Genomic DNA, 21014 nt, shown 5'->3' on the forward strand with positions numbered 1-21014 from the left:
TACAGTGAATTCTTAGTAAGCACATACCATATGCCTCTCGCTTGCCTAAAGATTTTGCTCATTTCACTCAATCTTCCTAGACAACACTATGGGGTGGGCCAAGCCATTATCCCCTTTTTACAAAGAGGGAAATAGGCCACAGAGAAGGAAAATACCATCCTCTTGAAGCCTCCAATGCTGCCTAAAGCCCATCAATAGTAAGCACTCAGGCTTATTAAGTAGCCATTATGCGCCAAGGAGTGTCTTAATCCATTCCCTGTGTGAGTCTCTTCAACCATCCCAATAATGTTTCTAAGTAGCTACGATCATTGACTCCATTTTACAGATGAGAAACTGAGTCACAGAGAAGTGAAGTCACTCATCCAATCAGCACATGGCTGAATCAGCTTCAAACCCAGGTCTGGGTGACTCTCCTGCCTGGTTCTCTTAACCACTACACCAGACCTCACCTGGAGCCTGGCACTCCCCTGAGGCCTCAGCACCACCCAGGGGTGTAGGCCAGACCCCATGGCCTCAGGGAGGCCAGTTCTCTTATTAAGTATCCTCAAGGAGCTGGGGGTCTCAAGTTGGGCAAAGCTACCTTCCCTGGAAGGACAAAAACTTACTCCCCTAACCCCACCGTTTCCCTAGACGGACAGGGAACAGGTGTACAGGTCCCTGGCCCAGGGCTAGGTGAGGGGGAAACTTGTTTGGCAGCCAGGGCCCTGCGTGAACAAGAAGAAACCCAGCCTGCAGCCCCTCAGCCCTGGCTGGAGATTAACAAAACAAATCCCCGACCAATCTCGTTTTCAACACTTGGGGAGGGGGGCCGTGTGTCAGGGGCGGGGGGCAGGAGGGAAACGCAGAGACATTTTACCACCTAAATAACCTTCCCTCTGTTTAGTTTCACACAAATGTACACTCCAGTGCTCGCAATTTTTTTTTTTTTACATTTTTATTTTATTTTGACAAATGCTCAAACTTTCCTGCCACAAATTATTCTTGGCCAGGTTACAAGTAGAAAGGCCGTGTGTATCCTTTACTTGACAAAAGAGAGTGGGGGGAAAAGGGAGAGTTCTTATAAAATATTTTGGTTGTGGGTTTGAGGTGGGATTGCTTTCTTAATGTTCCCGATGGTGCCTTTGCCCAGGAGTCCACAGGTTTTCTCACCCTCTTGTACACGAGCCGTTTTGACGTGGTCTAAATCCTTCCACCGCTGTGCTTACCTCCAGCTGTCCTGACGGGATTTTGCGGTTCTGGTTTCACGGAGCCAATTTGGAACAGCATTTGGCAAGGGCAGATTGGAGCTGGCACTTGTGCATCTCACCTCACCCAGGCCCAGCAGGATCTTGCACCTGGGCGGGCTGGAGGGTCCTGTTTGCTGAGCCTGGGGGTTGAGACAGAAGTTCCAGGTGGACCTACCCTGCCCAGGACCCAAGGAAAGGGCTGACTCTGGGGCTTCCCCAGATGTAAGGAAAGGAGTCAGTTGTTCCGTTCACCCTGAACCTGCCCCGTCCATCCTCCAGCCTCCTCCCCTCCTGCAGGCTCAGCCCAAGTTCCACTCCCCAGCCTCACCCCCACCACTCTGTCCTCTGTGGCTTCACTCCAGCCAGGGCATCTCTCAGACAGAGGGAGCCTTTCCCACCTCAGCGCCTGGGCCCGTGCTCCTCCCTTGCCTGGAATCCCCACCCCTCCCCTCTTCTCATGGAGGTCTCAGTGTGGCTGTCACCTCCTCACAAACACTTTCCTGACTGCCTCCTCCAAAGCAGAGACCTTGCTCTTTGCTGCCTTAGCCCCTGGTTGGTTTCCTCATAACACTTAGGCAATTTATTCTAGCATTATTTGTCTATGTTCTTTTTTTTCTGATTCTTTCTAACTAAAGTAAATAAATGACAAGTAAATAAATGAATGAGTGAGTGAGTGAGTGAGTGAAGGAGTGGTGAGTGAATAAATGAATAAGTAAATAAATGAAGTGAATGAGTGAATGAATGAGTGGTGAGTAAATACATAAAGAAGTGAGTGAACAAATGAGTGAGTGAATGGATGGATGAATGAATGTGTGAATTAGTGAATAAATGAACAAGTGAGTGAATGAATCAATGAGTGAATGAATGATAGTGAATGAATGAATTAGTGAATGAGTGAGTAAATGAGCGAGTGAAGGAGTGATGAGTGAATCAGTGAATTAGTGAATAAATGAATGAATGAGTGAATGGATGAATGAATGAGTAAATTAGTGAATAAATGAACAAGTGAATGTGTGAATGAATGAGTGAATAAATGAATGACAGTGAATAAATTAGTGAATAAGTGAGTGAATGAACCTGAGTGAACAAATGAGTAAAGGAGTGAGTCACTGAATGAGTGAGGCATCCGACCTGAGAGGACGCTACAGCTCTGCTGGAGGGACTGGGGACACCTTCAAACTCTTCTCTGGGACGAAAATCCTGCCCCCACTGCAGAAACCATTAAAAGTTGATTCCTTTTGTTTCCACTTGAAGACAAGGAGCCTGGAACCGTTTGTTCCCCTGGCCAAGCCCAGGTCACGGGCAGCTTTGCTTTTATCCCCAACTGCCACTGACAAGGCTGCATTTGGTTTCAGTGTAAGTGAAGACCCCACGTCTCTGAGCCTCTCACTCCCCCTGAAGCCTGGGCCAATTTTCCATTCCTAACATTGACATTAACCCTTGCCATGCCTGGCTGCCCTTTGTGAGAGGCACTCCCCACGGGCTGCTTAGCAGGGAGCACAGTGGTGCTGGCCTAAAGGGCTTGGGGGTCCACCAGTCCAGTGGGGGTTTTTGTCCCCAGCAGGGAGGGTCTAGGCCCTCTGGGGACCTGACTGTATCACCAAGAACATTTCAAGGCAGCTTCTTATAAAAGCAAAATCACCCAGCCACCTGAATTAGTGACCACTTCCGTGCCCGGGGCCTAAGGGTGGGGGCCACACTCTTTCCATTTAAGTCAGGCAAAACATACTCAAATCGTGGGTCTTAAGCGGATGTCATTATGAACTTTTCAATGCGTGCTCTCACTCTCAGAGGTGCTTGGAGGCAGAGATTCTGAATCCCATTTGACAGGTGAAAACATTGAGGCTCGGAGAGAGGCTGTGAATAGGCCAAAGCCACCCAGTAGCTCTCATCTTCATCTCTCTGCACTGTCATGGGGCCTTTTCTCCGGCTTTGATTTGTGGTCACCACCATTGCCCCCCACCCCCCAATGTGCAGGCCAGACATCTGGGAGTTATCTTTGATGCCTTCTCCTCCTCAGCCCACATCTGAAGGGTCCCCAGTGCTGTGGAGTCTGCCTCTGCACCCCTGTAAGCACCAGTAATTGCTCGACAAATGTGTTCTGAGTTCACAATTATCAGCCTCAATTTGCACGGCCACAGAACAACTGGTGAAACCATTAGCCCTGACGTTACTTCAGGAACATTTCATTTTATTAGTGTGATGAATGCGTTTATGGAGCTCTGTGATATATAATTATGCTCTCATTTTACTGATTAGTAGCTTGAGGCTGAATTTTTTTTTTTTTTTTTTTTTTTTGAGACAGAGTCTTACTCTGTCGCCCAGGCTGGAGTACAGTGGTACGATCTCGGCTCACCACAACTTCTGCCTCCCTGGTTCAAGCAATTCTCCCGCCTCAGCCTCCTGTGTAGTTGGGATTTTAGGTGCCCACCACCTTCGCCGGCTAATTTTTGTAGTTTTAGTAGAGAAGGGGTTTTGCCATGTTGGCCAGGTTGATCTTGAACTCCTGACCTCAGGTGATCCACCCACCTCGGCCTCCCAAAGTGTTGGGATTACAGGCGTGAGTCACTGTGCCCGGCCGAGGCTGAACTTTCTTATTCCTTCATAGGAACCCTGCCACTTCTCTCCAGGAATTATAATGAAAATTAATGGCTACTTCTATATAAGTGAGTTCTTGAGCAATAATTTTGGGACCAATGACATGTGAGTTGTGAGAAATCTTTCCAGAGAGGATGTCCAACCAGCATCCTGGATAGAGGACACTTACCCTCATGGTGGTCTTCAGTGGGCTGGATGGTAGTTATGGCAGGGAGAGTGGAGTATGTCGCCTACCTTCTGTGAAGCTCTGGAGGGGACATGGCTCCCCCATCTCTGCACCCCAGCTCTGAGCACCACTAGAACCCAACAAGCCCTTGTTGAATGGATTCCTCCAACATCCCTACATCCACCCCTAGCAAAGGAGCAGAGAGATTAGTGGGGAGCTATGGGGGAGTGTGTGGGCTGTGAGGAGAGGTGACAGAAGGGACTCCAGGCTGGAGGAGGCCCATCCACTTGGAGCAGAGGCCCCTGGACAGGTAAGGGGAGAATGTTCGGGGAGGGAACAGCAGACTGGGCTGGGGCAGGTAATTTACCTGAACGTACAGGTAAGTACTCAACACATATGTTCTGAGATTGCTGCTATCAGCCTCAATTTGCACAGACACAGAACAATCTCTCTGCTAAACACCTTCTCCGTCTTGGGTCTGGGACCTGGGCACGCACCCTGGTCCCACATGCAATATGATGTATTGCTTGTCTCTCATACACCAGGCACTATCTAAGTGCTGGGGATATTCAAGGAACCTCTCTGCCAGTGGCCCCCTGCCCTCCCATGGACATACTGGAGTTCCTCCCAAAGATGGTCAGGCCTGAGGGAGTCCTGAGGGCTGTCCCTGCCCTGCTCCAGAGTGGCCACCTCCCTCGTAGGCCCACTTGGGCATCCTAGCTCAAGTGCTCTTTCGGAACCTGTCACAAGGCCGTCCACAGCCTCAGCAACCTCTGCCCTCCTTTGCATCTGCACCTGCCCACTGCTGACCACCCCACAGGCCGTGCCTAGACCCTGCCTGAAAGCTGGGCTTCTTGGCCCTTTAGGACCAGAGAAAAAACTGAAATTGTTGGGACATCCATCCAGGGCTTTCAAACGCCTGGAGTGAAGTCCAGGAATGTCAGGCAGGGAGGCAGGAAGAAGAAACCCCGTGGGTCTAGGCAGAAGAGGAGGCCAGTGAAACAGTCGCATCGACCCTGGAAGAATGGAAGCAGAGCCAGATGTGGGGAGGCAGGGGTGCGCTCTGGACCCCGCCCCGCTGGACAGGAGCTGGGTTGCTCAGTGATAGGCACAAGCAGCTAGGTACCAGCAAGGCCATGCCAGAGAGAAGGAAGCTTCTTGCATCCCAGGGACACCAGACCCTGCTGCCCCAGGCCAGCTGGAAACCCCCTGCGCCCAGCCTCCCCTGCAGCCCCCAGGTGTGGAGGAGGGATCTCTCCAAGGGAGCGAGACGATCAAAAGGAGGTGCCTGTAAATCACCACGGAGCCTCCCTCTCTGCTCTCCACGCACCGGGGAGCCTTCCCAGAGCTCAGATGTGGTTCAAGGACCCCTCAGAGATCCCAGCCTGGCATGGCTCCCTCCAGCCACAGTTCAGCCCCCTCTGCCAGGGAGGAGGGTGGGTAGGGGCAGGGGAGGCCTTCCACTAGACTCAGGTTTTCACCACACAGGTCTGACTTCCCACTCCCACCCCAACAACACACACACACACACACACGCATGCATGCATGCACACACACACTCAGGCCCAGCAATGCACACGCCACACAGCCAGGGGCCAGCCACCCAACACCCTCCATTGGGTGGGAGGTCCATCTTTGACCACCTGCAGCATCCCTGCCCAAACTAAGGCCATCTCAAAGGGACAGTATGCCTAGGGCCATGTGCTCCTGGAAACTGTCCTGCCACACCTTCTCCCCGGAAGCTAACATTTGCTTTAGAAAAATTGGATTGATGCTTGAACCGGGAGGTGGAGCTTGCAGTGAGCCAAGATGGCACCACTGCACTCCAGCCTGGGTGACAGAGCAAGACTCCATCTCAAAAAAGAAAAGAAAAGAAAAATCGGATTGAAATGAACACCCAGGGCCCTGCTGCAGGGGAAATGGGGGATGCCATGAGGCTACACCACAGCAGTCTTTATACCCCTGAGCAGAGGTTCCTGGACACGTGGGTCAGTCTTCAGACCCCAGCTCCTTCCGCCTGCCTGGAGCCTCCTATGCAGTGGCAGCCTGAAGCCATGGGGAGCATGGCCAGGAGTCAGTTCCAAGGAAAGCTTCACCCTTTCCTTGTGGCCTTGGGCAAGTCACTTGGCCTCTTTGATGAGCCCCAGGTTCCCCATTTATCAACTGTACAGGGACCAGGCACTTAGTAAATACCACTCTCCTAAGCCCTGCCCGGGGCTGCCATGGCTCAGGGTCAATAAGAATAATAAGGGGGCCATGTGTTGTCTAAGTCCCACACAGACACCATCTCATTCAACCCTCACAGGCACCCTGCCTGGGAGATACTCCCATTATCTCCACTTTACAGATGAGATGACAGGGCTCAGGGTGGTTAAGAATTTGTCCATGGTCACAGGAAGATGCAAGCCCAGGTCTGTCTGATGCCAACACCCAGGTGCCCTGAATCAACTGCTGGCACTGCCCCTTAGTTCAGCTCAGCCCCACCTCAGCTCACCCCTGGGGCCTCTCCTAAGGCTCTAGAGGGGAGGGGTGTTGAAACTTTGCACCCACAAGAAGCCACACAGCCAAGCAAATGGGTGATGTAGCTCCCAGGAGAACTGGGCTTTCATGCCCCCAGACTGCTAATGGCCCCCAGGTTCACATGCCACTCCAGGCTTGGGTCATCAAATCCCTGATGTCCAACAATTATGTCAAACTCAACATATCTGAGATGCCCTCCTGCCTCCCCCACTCTGCCCTCTGTTCCCAAGCCACCATCACGTCTCAGTGGGTTCTGACGACAGCCTCCTCACTGGTCCCCCACCTCCCACCTACTACCCAGCATTCCTGCTGAGTCCTGCAGTGACTCCCACGACCACCACGGTCACTCAGAGCAAAAACCAAAGCCCCCCCGGGTGACCTAGAGGCTCTGCTGACTCCTCTCCTCCCGCCCTCCCCCTCACCTGCCCGCCCCAGCCACACTGGCCCCTTTACCATCCCTAGAACCCCACAAGCATGCTTCCACCTCAGGGCATTTGACCAGCTGCGTCCTCAGCCTGGGCACCCTGTCTCCAGAGAATGACATCTCCAGCCACTCATGCTTCATGTCTCTGCTCAGATACCTTCTCAGTGGCCCTCCTTGACAGGCCATGTAACACAGCCCTCCTTTTCCCCTCATTCTGCTGAATTTTGTTCCCTAGCATGTGTCACTATGTGCCATGCTACAAATGGCTTGTCTGGTTTAATGTCTGTCTCATCACCGAGGACTTATGCTTCTATAAGAGTAGGAGCCTCTCCCACCTTCTCATCTCCCATTCATGCTTGGAGCCTAGAACAGTGCCCGGCACAAGGCAGACCCTCGAGAAACATTTTTTGAAGGAACGAAGGAATGAATGAAGGAATGTTGGCATAGTGGTGGGGCTGCGGACTGGGCAGGAAGGGTGGAGAGAAGCAGGAAAGGGAACTGTATGGAAACAGACATGAAAGAGCTGCACAGAAGTGTGCATGTGTGCACGGGATGGACACGGCACACATACATGCACGTGCGCGCGCACACACACACACACACACGTGTCGGTATGGTAACCACGGATGAATAGCGAGGCCAACAGGCAGAGACACAAATGCACTATCTACTAACAAACACATTCACACACCACACAGATATGCTTACACACAAATATACACACACATGCCCATCCCCAAATATACACACACATCCTCATACATGCATCCCCAAATATACACATACATGCACATACACCCTGGCGCGCACACACACACACACACCCAGGTCTCTTTACCAGCACTCCGCTCTGGCCCTACACCCCCCCACCCCAACTCTACACCCGGCTCCCAGGCAGGAAAGGAGCTTTTCCAGGTGACCTCACTGAGCGGGAGTTAAACTCCACCAGCTCTTTTTCAAAGCGGATTTGGCTCCAGTCTCCCTTGTAATCTGCTCCTGGATCAGTGCTCACAGGGGCGCTGGCCCTGGCCTGAGGTCAGGACCTCTCACCTTCTCCCAGGAAGTCCCACTGAGTCCTCCCCCACCCCCCAGACCCCCAATCAGCTGCTTCCCCTGACCAGTATAACCTGCTGAGCTGAATTCTTGCTGGGTATTTTCAAACAATTCCAGTTATTTGGGGGGAGGGGTGGCACTGTGACTCCCAGGAGGGATTTGGGGTAGGGGTGGGGGCTAGGGAGCAGAGGAGATGCCCATCAGGGTGGGACAGACTCTAAGTTGCCTGTGCCGCAACAGAGACCTGGCCCTGCTCCACCCTCTCTTCCAGCTTCTTCCAACCTGACTCCAGCCTCTGTTTCCCGAAAACACGCCTCCAGGCCTTTCCACTTGCAGGGCTGCCTGCGCTTACTTCCCTAGTGAGTAAACTCCACATCCTTCAAAGCCTCAGTCCAATCTCCTTGCCACTTCTAGGCTGGGGCTGCCATCGTCCTCTGCCCGTCCTGGTCTCTGTGTTATCCTGGCCTGGCTGAGTGTCCGCCTCCTGTCTAGATGGAGGTCTCTGAGAGCAGGGGGCACAGTGATGCCGCCAATACCCAGTGCAGATCCCAGTGCAGGGCCTGACACCGAGCACAGGCCCAGGAAATGCTTATGGAATGTGAAAAGGGGGTGGGGGGAGGGTAATGCAGAGGTCTGGACGAGGCACCTGGATCTGCCCCTCCCTTGCTTCTGCCTTGAGCCAAACACGCACCCTCTCTGGCCTGCTGTTCCTAAGAGCCTGGGCTCACTGAGGCCTCAGAAGAGCTGACCCCAAAAGGAGGAGGTGGGGCCTAGCGGGAGCTGCGATGGCCAGGTGGGAGTTGGTTGTGGCCCTCAGGGTCGAGAGAGTGAGGGCTGCTCCTGTCTCACACATGTCTTTACTGTCACCAGCACCACTGTCACCAGAACCATCTCTAAGACCACTGCCACTACCTTCAAGACCACCACCCTCCCCCAAAGCACCATCCTCCTGTATGGCCCCCGGCACCACCGTGATCATCAATGCACTGTCCATACAGCTCTTACATCACTCTATCTGCACATGCGCATGTGCACACACACACACACACACACACACACAGAGAGAGAGAGACACACACACACACAGTCCTCCAAAGCACAACTGTATCATTTTTCTCTCTGGACACCCCCGCCCCGCCACCACCCCCCAGAGGAGAGCCTGGCACATTCTAGAAGTTCCATGTTGAGGACTGAAGGAAGGGCTCAGTAGACGAGGACGGCTCCCCTGATTTGGCCCCACTTGCTCCAGCTCGCCCAGCCAACAGAGAAGGATGGAACAGGACAGGCCCGAGGTCTAAGAGGACTCCAATGTCCCTCGTGTCCCTGCCCCTGTTCTGGCTGCTCAAGACCAACAGGGCCACCAAGGGAATTATTTCTCTCTGAGTTCCCAAGTTCTCCTACACAAACCAGGCTGAGCCTCCACCTGAAATCCCAGGACCCACAGAGTTATATCAGAAAGCCCAAGACACAGTGAGAGCTCCTGAAGCCCACCAGCCTCCATTTCCTGGTTTGTAAAATGAGGAGCACAGCCCCACCTTTCAGGGCTGCTGGAACGATGCCATGAGAGGCAGTAGGGCAGGTGGCCAGCTCCAGGGCCTGGCATCTGGGGGGGTTTCCCTCCACCTGGCAGCCCCTCGTCCCCTGGACTGCATGGCTGCTGGGGTAGGGGTGTTGCTGCCGCTCTAGGGTCAGTGCTGCAGAGGTGGGGACACCAAATGTGAAGCTGCCTGAGTCCTGAGCATTCCCTAGATGCTCCCATGAGCTTCTCACCAGCCCTGCGTAGAACAGTCCACCTTCCCAGCGGGCACATGAGCAAACAGCGATTCGCTTAAGGCTACCCAGCCATGAACAAGGCTCCCATGGCCCCTCAGCACGTCAGGAGGCTCTAAGGAGTGCTGTGAAGCCCTGGTCACTGAGTCACCAGCTGTCTCAACCTGGCGCTGCCACCCTCTTGGGGCAGCAGGTGACCAGAGCCTGGCTTGGATGTCCCACTTGGATGCATCCTAGGAAAGGAGTCTGCCCAGCCCCTTAGGCTGCGGAGATCGAACTGCCTGGGGAAGTTCTTCCCACAGTCTAACCTCAGTCAGGACCTGGGCAACCGTGCAGTTTGGGGGTCATCCCTGCTCTGCCTCACCCCTACACTCACCGGGGAGACAGGAGATTGGCGGCCCACACCAGGCCCTTCCCCCTGGACCTCTTCCTCTAGAAGATTAAAGAGTCTGGGTCTCCACCAAGCCTGCCGATCCCACCACCAGCCCAGGAGCAGCTTCCTGTTTGCAGGCATGGGCGCCCGTTGCCATGGTGACCACAGGAGGTGCTCCCTCCAGGTGGCTGATACCAGGCCCGGCCCCACCCTGGGCTGGCCCCTATCACTGAGGCCTGGCTCCTCCAGCAGCTGGACTGGTAGGACCATCTGGTCTGCAATCAAAGGGGCCGCAGGCAGGCACTACCCAGGAACCTGGGCAAGGCAGCCCTTATCTCTCCCAGGCTGGGGAACTTTCCAGACTCAGGGCATCAGCCCAGTGGGGCAGAAGGGCAGGCCACAGGGCGTGGGAACAGACTAAAGGTCCCTGTGAGTGACATGGAGAATGTGAAACTCAAGCCTGAGACTGGAGACAGGCAGGAGTGGTCAGTAGCTCATTTTTAGGGTTTGCTACCCCACATCCCCCTCATCCTGCCCTGGCCTCAGCCCTGCTGTGTGGCCTGGAGCACCGCACTTCACTTCTCCGAGACTTGGTGTCCTCTCCTGCCAAGTGGGAACCACAGTGACAGGTGTGAAAATCCGAAGGTTCAAGACCCATAGGACATTGGTGGGTGCTTGGTCCTAATAATAAAGATGTTAGTTACCATTTATTGAGCACAGGCCCCTAAAGTGCATTCTCTCTTTCAGTGCACACAGGCCCCTGAGATGTGGGCCTCACCGTCATCCACCCTCTACAAAACATTAATTTTCAAAGAGGTGAGGAAATTGCCCCAAATTGCACAAGTGGCTAGCAAATATTGCTATTTTCCTCCTATTATATTTTAGCTGAACTCACAACAGGCCCCAAACCTCCAGGACCCAAACCTCCATCCTCCCACCACAGTCCATCCTACCAGGCCAGTAGCATGATCTTTACCCAGCAGCTCGCAATTATCAGTGACTCGTGTGTCATTGATAATAACTAGTAAGTGCTGATCCCAGGTACTGAGCCAAGTGCTCTGGAATCTTTGTGACAGCCCCGTGAGATTGAAACTGCGATATGAGTGGGGAAACTGAAGCCCAGAGAGGGGCAGAGGCTCCCCCAGCATCACACAGCAAGCTGGTGTCACAGCAGAGGCTGCCAACTCTGACTGCCTCTCCATAAGCACTTGGGGCAGGGTGGGAATCCTGGGAGTGGCCTCATAAGGCCCAATATTGTGCACCCCAGCCCTAGCGCACTCCTGGAGAGTTCAAGGAGGCAGGAAAAGGTGGAAATGGTGAGATCGGAAGGGCGAGCATGAGTCTATTCATGAGGGAGAGGAAAGGAGAGGAGAGAGGCATCTCCCCACCCTCGCCCACCACCTCCTGTCCCTCAGCCCCACTCCTGCCTAGGCAACCTAAACTCCCAGAAAGCACTGCTCCTGCCTCCACCACCCCCTACCCTATAGGGAAGGTCCCAATGGGAGGAAGACGCAGCCACAGTTGTGGGGGGCAATGGTTGCAGGAAGTCCACGCTGGAAAGGCTCCCCTTCTGACCCAGCAGAAAGGCCTTTTCCCTGGGGAAGCCCTCATGGAGGCCGACATCTAAACGATCCATTCTCTGCAGATGGCCAAGAGGTTGCTTCTAAATTCCAAGCCTAGTCATGCCCTCCCCTGCTTACAGCTCTCTCATATGCCCCACCCCATTGTTTCCAGTATGAAGAGCAAAGTTCCTTGGCCTGGCATTCAAGGCTCTTCAGGTTCCAGCCTCACTTCTCACCACTTGCCACACACCTGCACGCACACCTGCCACACACCTGCACATACATGCACACAAAAATGTGCACACACTGTGCTCCGATCAGACCCAACTTCTGTTTCTGGAATGTACATCCCTCTGTCTCACCTCTTGGTCTTTGTGCTTTTCTCCCTGCCTGGAACATCCCACCTATTTACAACCTGAGTCTAGACTGGAACACAGGCTCCGGGAAGGCAAGGACAGCATCTTTGCTGCTGTATTCCTAGTGCAGAGCCTCGTCTAGAGGAGGCTTTGGGTATGCAAACAATGCAGGACTCATGAATGAATCAATAACTGCCCAGAATCTTCTTCCTATAAATGTAACAGAGCCTAAGAGACAGTCATTAATCCCTGCACTTTCCAGAGTCTCCCCAGATAAAAGAATTCCAGTTCCTTTAGCTTTTCCACATTTTCCACAATAGAACCCTGAGCTTCCAGTAGAATAAATGAGTGAGTGAATAAATGACTGGATGAATTCATAAGTGAGTGAGTGAATGAGTTAGAGAGCTAGAACATGAAGCAGAGATTTGTTGAAACAATGAAGTATATGTGTGAATAGAGAGATAGATGAGTGAATGGGTAGAAAGAAAGGGAGGGAACGAGGGAGGGAGGAAGGAAAGAAGGAAGGAAGGAAGGGAAAACGGAAGAATAAACCCATCCCGGTGGAGGGGCATCACCTGCAAGGTCAAAAGCACAAGAATCAGGTCATTGCCCTGCAATCCACAAGCTTCCAGGAGAGCCCCCATACCCCCACCACAGTCCCTAGACCATAGGCTCTATATAGTCAGCAAGCTGTGGTTCAGGGTCCACCCCTGGCCCACTGTCTTTTTTTGTAAATAAAGTTTTATTTACAAAACCACATCCACATCCATTCATTTATGTATTGTCTGTAGCTGCTTCCAAGCTACAGTGGCAGAGTTGAGCAGTTGCAACAGAGATAGCAGGATGACCCGCAAAGCCTGAAATATTTACTGTCTGGCCCTTCCCAGAAAATGTTTGCCTGTCTCTCATACATGAGGGACCTGTACTGGCATCCTGCCTGGAACTCTCCCAGCGCTGACTGGAATCCTTCTAGTCTTCAAAGGGTACCCAGCTTGCACACCTCTGGAACCTGGTCCTCACCACCTCTTCAGGCAGCCCCTCCAGCCCTAGGGCAGCTCAGGCTCTTCTTTCTGCTGAGTGGAAATGTTGTCCTCCTTGTCACCACCCCCATCCCGACCTCCCGCCTGGAGCACGGGTGTTTACCCCGACCTCTGCCCTGTGTCCAGCTCCCCGCCAGCCAGGACAGCTCAGGCCCAGCCGGATATGATTCTCAACCAGGGAGGCAAGTGAGTCACCGAGTCCAGAGAGGGGACATCTGCTGGGCTCTGGTTCTCAGCTAATCTCAATAATTCTGTGTGAGGGGCCCAAGCCATCCCTGCTGCCTCTTGTTTGCATTTGGGCCTGGCGTGGAAGCTTGGGAGGAGATTCACTCACTCAGGATTCTGGAGTGTATGGACCCCCGTGTTTATTTCAACTTCAGTTTTGTCTTCAGCCCCTGGGATGATTTCCCAAAAGAGCCGGGGCCTAAGAGGCTTTCTGACCTCGACCCGGGACTGTGCACTGGGAGGCAGAGTTGTTCTCATTTGACCCCCACACGGATTCCTGGCCCCACTTTACAGACAAACACACCACAAGTTGTCCAGTTTCTGGTCCCGGGTTCCTGCCTTCTTGCTGCCTTCTCTAGAACCTTCCAGAATTATCCAAGAACCACACCGAGCCTCTGTGGGTGGCTTTGGACCCATTTTCACTGTGCTCCACTGATGCCTGGCTGGTCCCTGGAGGAGACTTAGCACAGTGGGGACCAAACACAGTGTCCTGGGGTGGCCATGGTCTCTGCCAAGACAAAAGGCAGCAGCTGCATCCTCATAGACATCCCAAGGCCCCTTCCCCGAAGTCAACACCCAGCAAGGCATGGCAGGACTCCTCGGCCCCGCCTCACAGGTGGGAAGACTGATACTCTGGACACGGAAGGTCTGGAATCTAGAAGGCTTCCTTCCCCGTAGATTCTAGGCCATGTTTGTTTTCTTTCCTCTGTTCAACGTGCCCATTGCCTCTGTAACTATGACTACATGGAAAGGGTCAACAGACTTGGGGGAGAAGAGGAAGGAGAAAGGAATGAATGAAAACAGCCTAGCAGTTAGGAACTCAGGTTCTAGAATCAGACTGGCTGGGTTCAGAGCTGACACTGCCACTCACTTACTAACAGAGCCTCACTTTCTTCCTCCATCAAGTGGGGTGCATAAGGGCATCTCATGGCCTTCTGAGGGTGAAATGAGGTCATGTGCAACAAACGCCGGCCCAGAGTCTGGCACAGGCCAGTGGACGCCCCTTCCTTCCTCTAGACATGGGGGGTTTCTTGTCATTCGCTGTGTGTGTTTGCTTATTTTTTTATTTGAGACAGGGTCTTGCTGTGTTGCCCAGGCTGGAGCACAGTGGTGTGATCCTAGCTCACTGCAGCCTCAACTCCTGGGCTCAAGCCTTCCCTCCACCTCAGCCTCCTGAATAGCTGGGACTGCAGGCACATGTCGCCACACCTGCTAATTTAAAAAAAAAAAAAAATTTATAGAGACAGGGTCTCACTATGTTGCCCAGGCTGGCCTTGAACTCTTGGCTGGAGAGATCCTCCAGCCTTGGCCTCCCGACTGGGATTATAGGCGTGAGCCACTGCACCTGGCTGCCCTGGCTATTTGAACCCAGGGCACGATCTTGAGCCATAGCGTGATGCTATTTCTAATCCTTGTTAGTACGAAACCTGCTGTGCCATCCCCAGCCCAGCCCGGCAAGGTCCAGCCCAGGCCTTGCCGCCGTGGGAGCCTACCTGGCCTGCGACTGCCCCTGTGGCGTCACCTGTGCACATTAATGAAAAATTCACGGTGCAGAGCAGAGCCAGGCCAGACCAGGAAATTGGAAAGTCGTGGGCGCCTTACCTCAGCCCCGCCGCACACTCTCTGCTTTTATGGCTCCACGTGTAATAACATAAAAGCATAATTTATTAAAGTATCACTTTAAGTGGGGATGACAGGAGGGGGTCCATGCCTGGGGAGCTATGAGTGCCATGTTGACCGGGAGATGCCAAGGGCGGGGGGCAGGGCAAAGTCTTGGCACTCCCCCACCCACTGTCACAGCACAGCCAGCTGGGAGGGCCAAGGAAGGGTCCAGGAGCCAGGAGAAGCCACGTGCAAAGGCAGAGCCTAGAGGCAGGAGCTAAGTGGCATGGCTTTGAATCCTGGCTGTGCGGTCTTGGGTGGGTCGGCTGCCCTCTCTGAGCGGCAGTTTCCTCATCTGTAGATGGAAGGATTTGCTCAGAGGCCCTGAGCCCCTCCTTAGCAGCTCTCCTCCTAGGACTGTTCCTCCCAGAGCGAGAGAGACCTCCAGGCACTGAGCCGTGCCAGGAAATGGCCCTAGGATTGCCTCATTAAACACGAAGGGCTATTTACACTGGAGAAACAAATATTTATCTCTGGATCGAGAAGGAGGAAGGGCTTTGGAACCGCAGTCTGGCTCAGCCCTGCCTGGTGGGAGGGGGAGGAGGAAGGGGCAGGGGGAGGGGGCAGCCCCTGAGAGGACAGGAACAGGGCTGGGAGTCATGCAAACCCGGGTTCAAATCCCAGCTCTGCCACCACCCAGCGCAGAGTCCTCACGCCCCTGTGCCTCTGTGTTCTCCCTGGAAGCATGGTCCTAAGAGCACCCTGACTTCTCAGGGCAAATGAAGATTCAGTGCCTGGAACAGGGTAGCAGTCCAGCTATGGCCGCCTCTATGCCAGGCACTGGGAAAGGGCTTGCGATCCTGCGGGGAAGAAGGCAACAGGTAGCAGGTACTTCCATTAGAAAAAAAAGGCATGCAGGGAGAAGGTCTCACAGGGTGACCTACAGAGCTCCAAGGAGCTGGCAGCACCGGGGAACGGGACATTCAGCACACCGCCTGCAGAGGGTCAAATAAATCGATCAATATGCACCCGACGACTAGACGCACAGCAGCCCTCTCCTGGTTTCACAGACTCACTCACCCTAAGGGAATAATGTCTGGGCCGCCACATGGGAGACAGGATGCAAATTTCAGAACTCAAATTCAAGAGCATCCTTTTTTGTTTTTTGTTTTTTTTTTGAGACAGAGTCTTGCTCTGTCGCCCAGGCTGGAGTGCAATGGCGTGATCTCAGATCACCACAACCTCCACTTCCCTGGTTCAAGCGATTCTCCTGCCTCAGCCTCCTGAGTAGCTGGGACTACAGGCGCCCGCCATCACGCCCAGCTAATTTTTTGTATTTTTAGTAGAGACGGGGTTTCACTGTGTTAGCCAGGATGGTCTCGATCTTTTGACTTCATGATTCACCCGTCTCAGCCTCCCAAAGTGCTGGGATTACAGGCGTGAGCCACCGCGCCCAGCCAAGAGCATCCATTTCTACTCTGCATGGAGTCTGGGTGCTGAAATGGGAGAATTTCTGGAATCCAGCCAGTTTCCTCCACCTGCAGGGCTGCCAGCCTCATCCAGGCCACCATCCTCTCCTGCCTAGATTATTTTGGAAGCCACCTGGTTGACCCCTTCCTCCGCCCTCGCCCCCTACAGTACTTTCACAGCAGCCGGTGTGTTCTTGCACCTTGGTAGCAGCTGGGGGTGGTTGACGGTGGCTGAGAAGAAGCCTGTGAAATGGACAGAAAGCAGGGGAGGAGGTGATCGGATGTGGGAAGAATTCACTGCATGGGAGAAGCATCCTCGGTAAATCCTGGGAGAAGCTGCAAGGGGCCCAGCATCAGGGTTGCTACGAGCGGCTGTTTAGCCTCTCTATGGGCCTGAGGCACAGCGTGGGCCCGGAAGACCCCAGAGGGTTGCAGACACCAGAACACCAGCAAGCTCAGGGTATGAGCAGACCAGACTGGTCAGACAGGAGCAAAGGCCTTCTCCAGAACTCCAGGGCTAAGCAGCCGCCCTGCCTGCCAGACCTTATTTATCTAACATTGTGGTTGTTGAGTTTGATGTTTGTGGAAATGATTCTGGGGCTCTCCTCCCACAGAGCTCCAGACCCACTGAGAACTTGAAAGTGACATTCCTCACCCCAGCTAAGGGAAGGGTGGGAGCCCAGCCAGAGGAGAGGGAAGGGAAAGCTAGCTGGAGACAGGGCAGAGAGATACGGTCAGTGTCCCAGCAGGAAATAGCCTCACGGAAAAGGGATTTACAGTCCAGGCACTGTGGCTCATGCCTATAATCCCAGCAATTTGGGAGGCCAAGGTGGGAGGATCACTTAAGGCCAAGAGTTCAAGACCAGTCTGGCAGGCCGGGTGCAGTGGCTCACGCCTGTAATCCCAGCACTTTGGGAGGCTGAGGCGGGCGGATCACAAAGTCAGGAGATCGAGACCACGGTGAAACCCCGTCTCTACTGAAAATACAAAAAATTAGCTGGGCGCGGTGGCAGGTGTCTGTAGTCCCAGCTACTCAGGAGGCTGAGGCAGGAGAATGGCGGGAACCCGGGAGGTGGAGCTTGCAGTGAGCCGAGATCGCGCCACTGCACTCCAGCCAGGGGGACAGAGCGAGACTCCATCTCAAGAAAAAAAAAGAAAAGACCAGTCTGGCCAATATAGCAAGACCCTGTCTCTATTTAATACATTTTTTAATATATAAAACCCCACCACAGTGGTGTGGGTGGGGTTAAGAGGAATCGACCAGCAATGGTGCTGCACCCAGGGGCTGGTAGGAGTGGAAAGCTGCTACTACCCTCAAGCCTGAAGGGGGAGGGGGAGGAACAGTTACTAGAACAGTTACTGTGTCCAGAGCAGGAGAGGGACAAAGCCAGCCCATGGCAACTCAGCAGAGACATAAATCCCACGACCCACTTCAGCTCTCACCCCGCTGTTCGCCAAGGCCAACCAGAAACCAGACAGCAAGGGGCCCAGGTGATGCCACCAGGGTCGTCAGGTCCCAGAGCCCAGGGCAGGTCTGGGGAGGGGGGCAGGGTGAGTCTGGAGGGGTCAGCAGCTCCACAGGCCCTAGGAATTATCCTTCTGCAGGTGGAATTTGAGCAGGGCCTACTGTGGGTTCACATTTTCTACCTTAGCCTTGACCTAAAGTTCCAGGCATCCCAAAGACCCCTAGCAGCATGTGGCTCCGTTCCCTGCAGGGACTAGGTAAAGGGGTGCTAAGCTTTTCCTCGCAGTGGAGAAAAAGCACAGGCCACTGCGGAAGTAGGACCCTGGGCCACCTCCCTGCCTTTGCTCACCGTGTGCCCTCTCCCAGGCTCCTCTCTCTGCTCCCCTGCAGAAACCCTGCTCCTGTTGGAAGGCCCAGCTCCAGGGCCACTCACTCTTCCTCTAAGTTCAAGCATGAGCCTCTCAGGGGAAAGCTGATGAGGAAGAGGGGTGAGTGGTGAAAAAGGCCAGAGTTGGGGTCGTCTCCAGCCTGGCAATCTCACCCCCGACCCCATCAGACCTACCACCTCTTGCCCAGATGGGGCATTCGGCTCTTCGGTGGCAGTGAGCCCCAGCAGCCCCTCCACCTCCCCACAGAAGCCAGTTCTTCTTCTGAAACCCGAATCTGTGCCCATCCCACCCACCAGCCCTGACCCTCTAACCCCTTCCAATTCCCCTCAGGAGCAAACCAGCCTCCCCAGGCTGGTGGACTGGACCTCCACAATCTAGTCCTGCCTGCTTCTCCATGGCTGCTGCCCCAAAACACAGACATTGTGCCTTTCCCTTTCACAGAGTCCCCTACTTTTCTAAAAGTGGCTGCAGCTCAGAGAGCATTCTTTCCACCCAAGCACCCTCCACCCCTCGGCTTGGCCCAATGCTTAGCCCACAGCAAGTGCTCTTCAATGGCCATTTGCATCGGAACCACTGACATGGGAGAACTGAATTCCGAACCCAATCTGCTCCCACTCATTTGTCCAGACATGTCCCCTCCCTGCCCCTAAGGCTTGGGGTCCCCATTTGTACAAGGAAGGGCATGAGCTGGGAGCCCGCCAGCTTGGAAGCAATGCAAGTGTCTCCTCTCTCTCTGCTTGCCTCTCTCTCTCTCTCTCTCTCTCTCACACACACACACACACACACACACACACACACACACGGCCCATGCCAGCCTCTCCCCAGGACACCGGGCTTCTCCATGGATTGAATTACCAACATTTCATCGGTGGGAGGAGGGAGGTGGGGCAGGGGAAGGAGCTGTGAATTCCGCACACTGAGCCTGTCCCCGCAAGGCCTGGACCAAATGCCACAGCGTGTCTGTGCCCATCTGCCTCTGGGCGGGGTATGGGTGGGGGTGGAGGTGCAGGCAGGGAGAGGCTCCCTAAAACTAGAATGCCAAAGAAAAGACACCGAGGGTCACACAGACTCACACACACTCTTTCCCACGGCCACTTCTGCACACGCATGCATTCCCACGTGTGCGCGTGCTGAAACACACGGGCCCCTCCTACACACACAGTCTCTCACACATGCCATCTTCTTTTTTATGTATTCAACAAATACCCACTGAGCCAGTCTGCCATGACAGCCTTGCTCTCCATCTCTTTTGTGAAACAGACCCCCACATCTGGTCACACCCGCACACACACCCATGCCCTCAGTCACTCACACAAGCTCACACATCCCAAGGCTGGAGCTGCAGGCTCCTTCCAGAGCCCCGGGAGGACCCTTGCAATGTGTTCACACGATGGTCAAAGCCAAAAAGAGAAATAAAAGTCAGTAGTACAGGAGTGTGCCAAGGAGTTAATTAATAAAAATATTATGATTTTTTCTGGATTTGGTAATGTTTGTGGTATTTGTCAGCTTAAAAATTGAGTAATTCGTTGTGGTTTCTTTTCTCGTTTTAAAGTCTCTTTAGTATTTGTCATTTTGCATTCTTTTTCGTCAAGAAAGTCCCCACACTGAAGACATCTTGGGCCTTACCAAGCCTGACCCGCCTCTGCAAATATCCAAATAGTCAGACAATCACATCCACCCTGTCTCACACTCACACTGTTGTACACGTGTTCACACACCCACACATTCTAATAAATCAAAGACTCATCACACATGCCCCAGTGTGCATGAGGCTCACACACCTGCCCGCTGCAGACAGGCAGCCCACCCGGGGCACCCCCGGCCGGGCCCGGCCTCAGGGCAGACCAGACCCCATCTCTCCAGCCTCCCAGGCTCCTGGCTCCTGACTGTAGACACTTGGCACTCCCTAGCCTACGACCAGCTCCCAAAAGCCCCACAACTGCTTGCCACAGATGTCCACCACTCACCCTCCCTCTCCAACCCCGGAACTGGACCGTAAGCCACACACCTTGATTCTTTCTCACCTTGGACCCTCGGATGCTCTACGCCCACCGCCGCCTCAGCAGGTAACCACCAAAACCCACAGAATGTTCTGGAGTTTCCCTGGAGACCTCGTCGCCCATAGGTGGCTGGTATGGAAAAAGGATATAAGAATTGGAATTGTACAGCCTTTCCTGGGTTCAAATCCTGACTCTAACGCCTGCTCTGTGCTCATGGGCAAGTAAGCACACCTCACTGAGCCTCAGTTTCCCTATCTATAAAATGAGGGGCAATCATCTTACCTTAGAGGCATGTTGGGAGGATTAACTGAGCAAACACAAGCAAAGCACAGAGCGAGAGCCCAGTGCACGGTAGCGGTCATTACCACTTTTCTTCTCCACAACAGCAGGAAGGTGAGAGTGGAGCCCCATCCCCTCGGGACTGGCCCCTCCTCCAGCTCTCAGCCCAGTCCAGCCCCCTTTCCCTGTTGCCTCAGCCACATCACCCTCTCGGCCACCCGAGTGTTGGGATCCCAGCGCACCTGCTTCCAAGGGCTCTAATTTCCTGTAAGTGTAAGAATTCAGGTCAGACACGGCCCGCGGCCTGCAGCCCCCCTCCCGGCGGAAACCATAAATAACCCAGCTTCACCAGCCTGGCCCAGGCACGAGACTTTCCCTCCTTACCCACTGTGCCAGGCAGGTACAGCGATTTCCATTCACACACAGGGAAACTGAGGCCGTAGAGAGGAATCTGAGTTTGAGATCCTGACCAGTACACTAGAAAAAGCTTCCTTCAA

General features: G+C 53.9%; 1 long non-coding RNA gene across 2 annotated transcripts; it reads right to left on the reverse strand.

Moving 5' to 3' along the window:
- Window positions 1-960: 960 nt before the first annotated feature.
- On the reverse strand, window positions 961-20628 carry LOC108538404 (uncharacterized). 2 transcript variants are annotated; one of them, XR_001888067.1, is made up of 3 exons: window positions 20521-20628; window positions 20263-20367; window positions 961-1366 (listed from the first exon to the last, which is right to left on the reverse strand). It is a non-coding gene; the product is annotated as an uncharacterized LOC108538404 (long non-coding RNA). The 2 variants fall into 2 exon arrangements; XR_001888068.1 differs by having other exon boundaries at window positions 20247-20367.
- Between the last annotated feature and the right edge of the window lie 386 nt (window positions 20629-21014).

The sequence above is a fragment of the Rhinopithecus bieti genome, unplaced genomic scaffold (genome assembly GCF_001698545.2).
Source record: "Rhinopithecus bieti isolate Rb0 unplaced genomic scaffold, ASM169854v2 scaffold_14826, whole genome shotgun sequence".
Taxonomy (NCBI): Eukaryota; Metazoa; Chordata; class Mammalia; order Primates; family Cercopithecidae; genus Rhinopithecus; species Rhinopithecus bieti.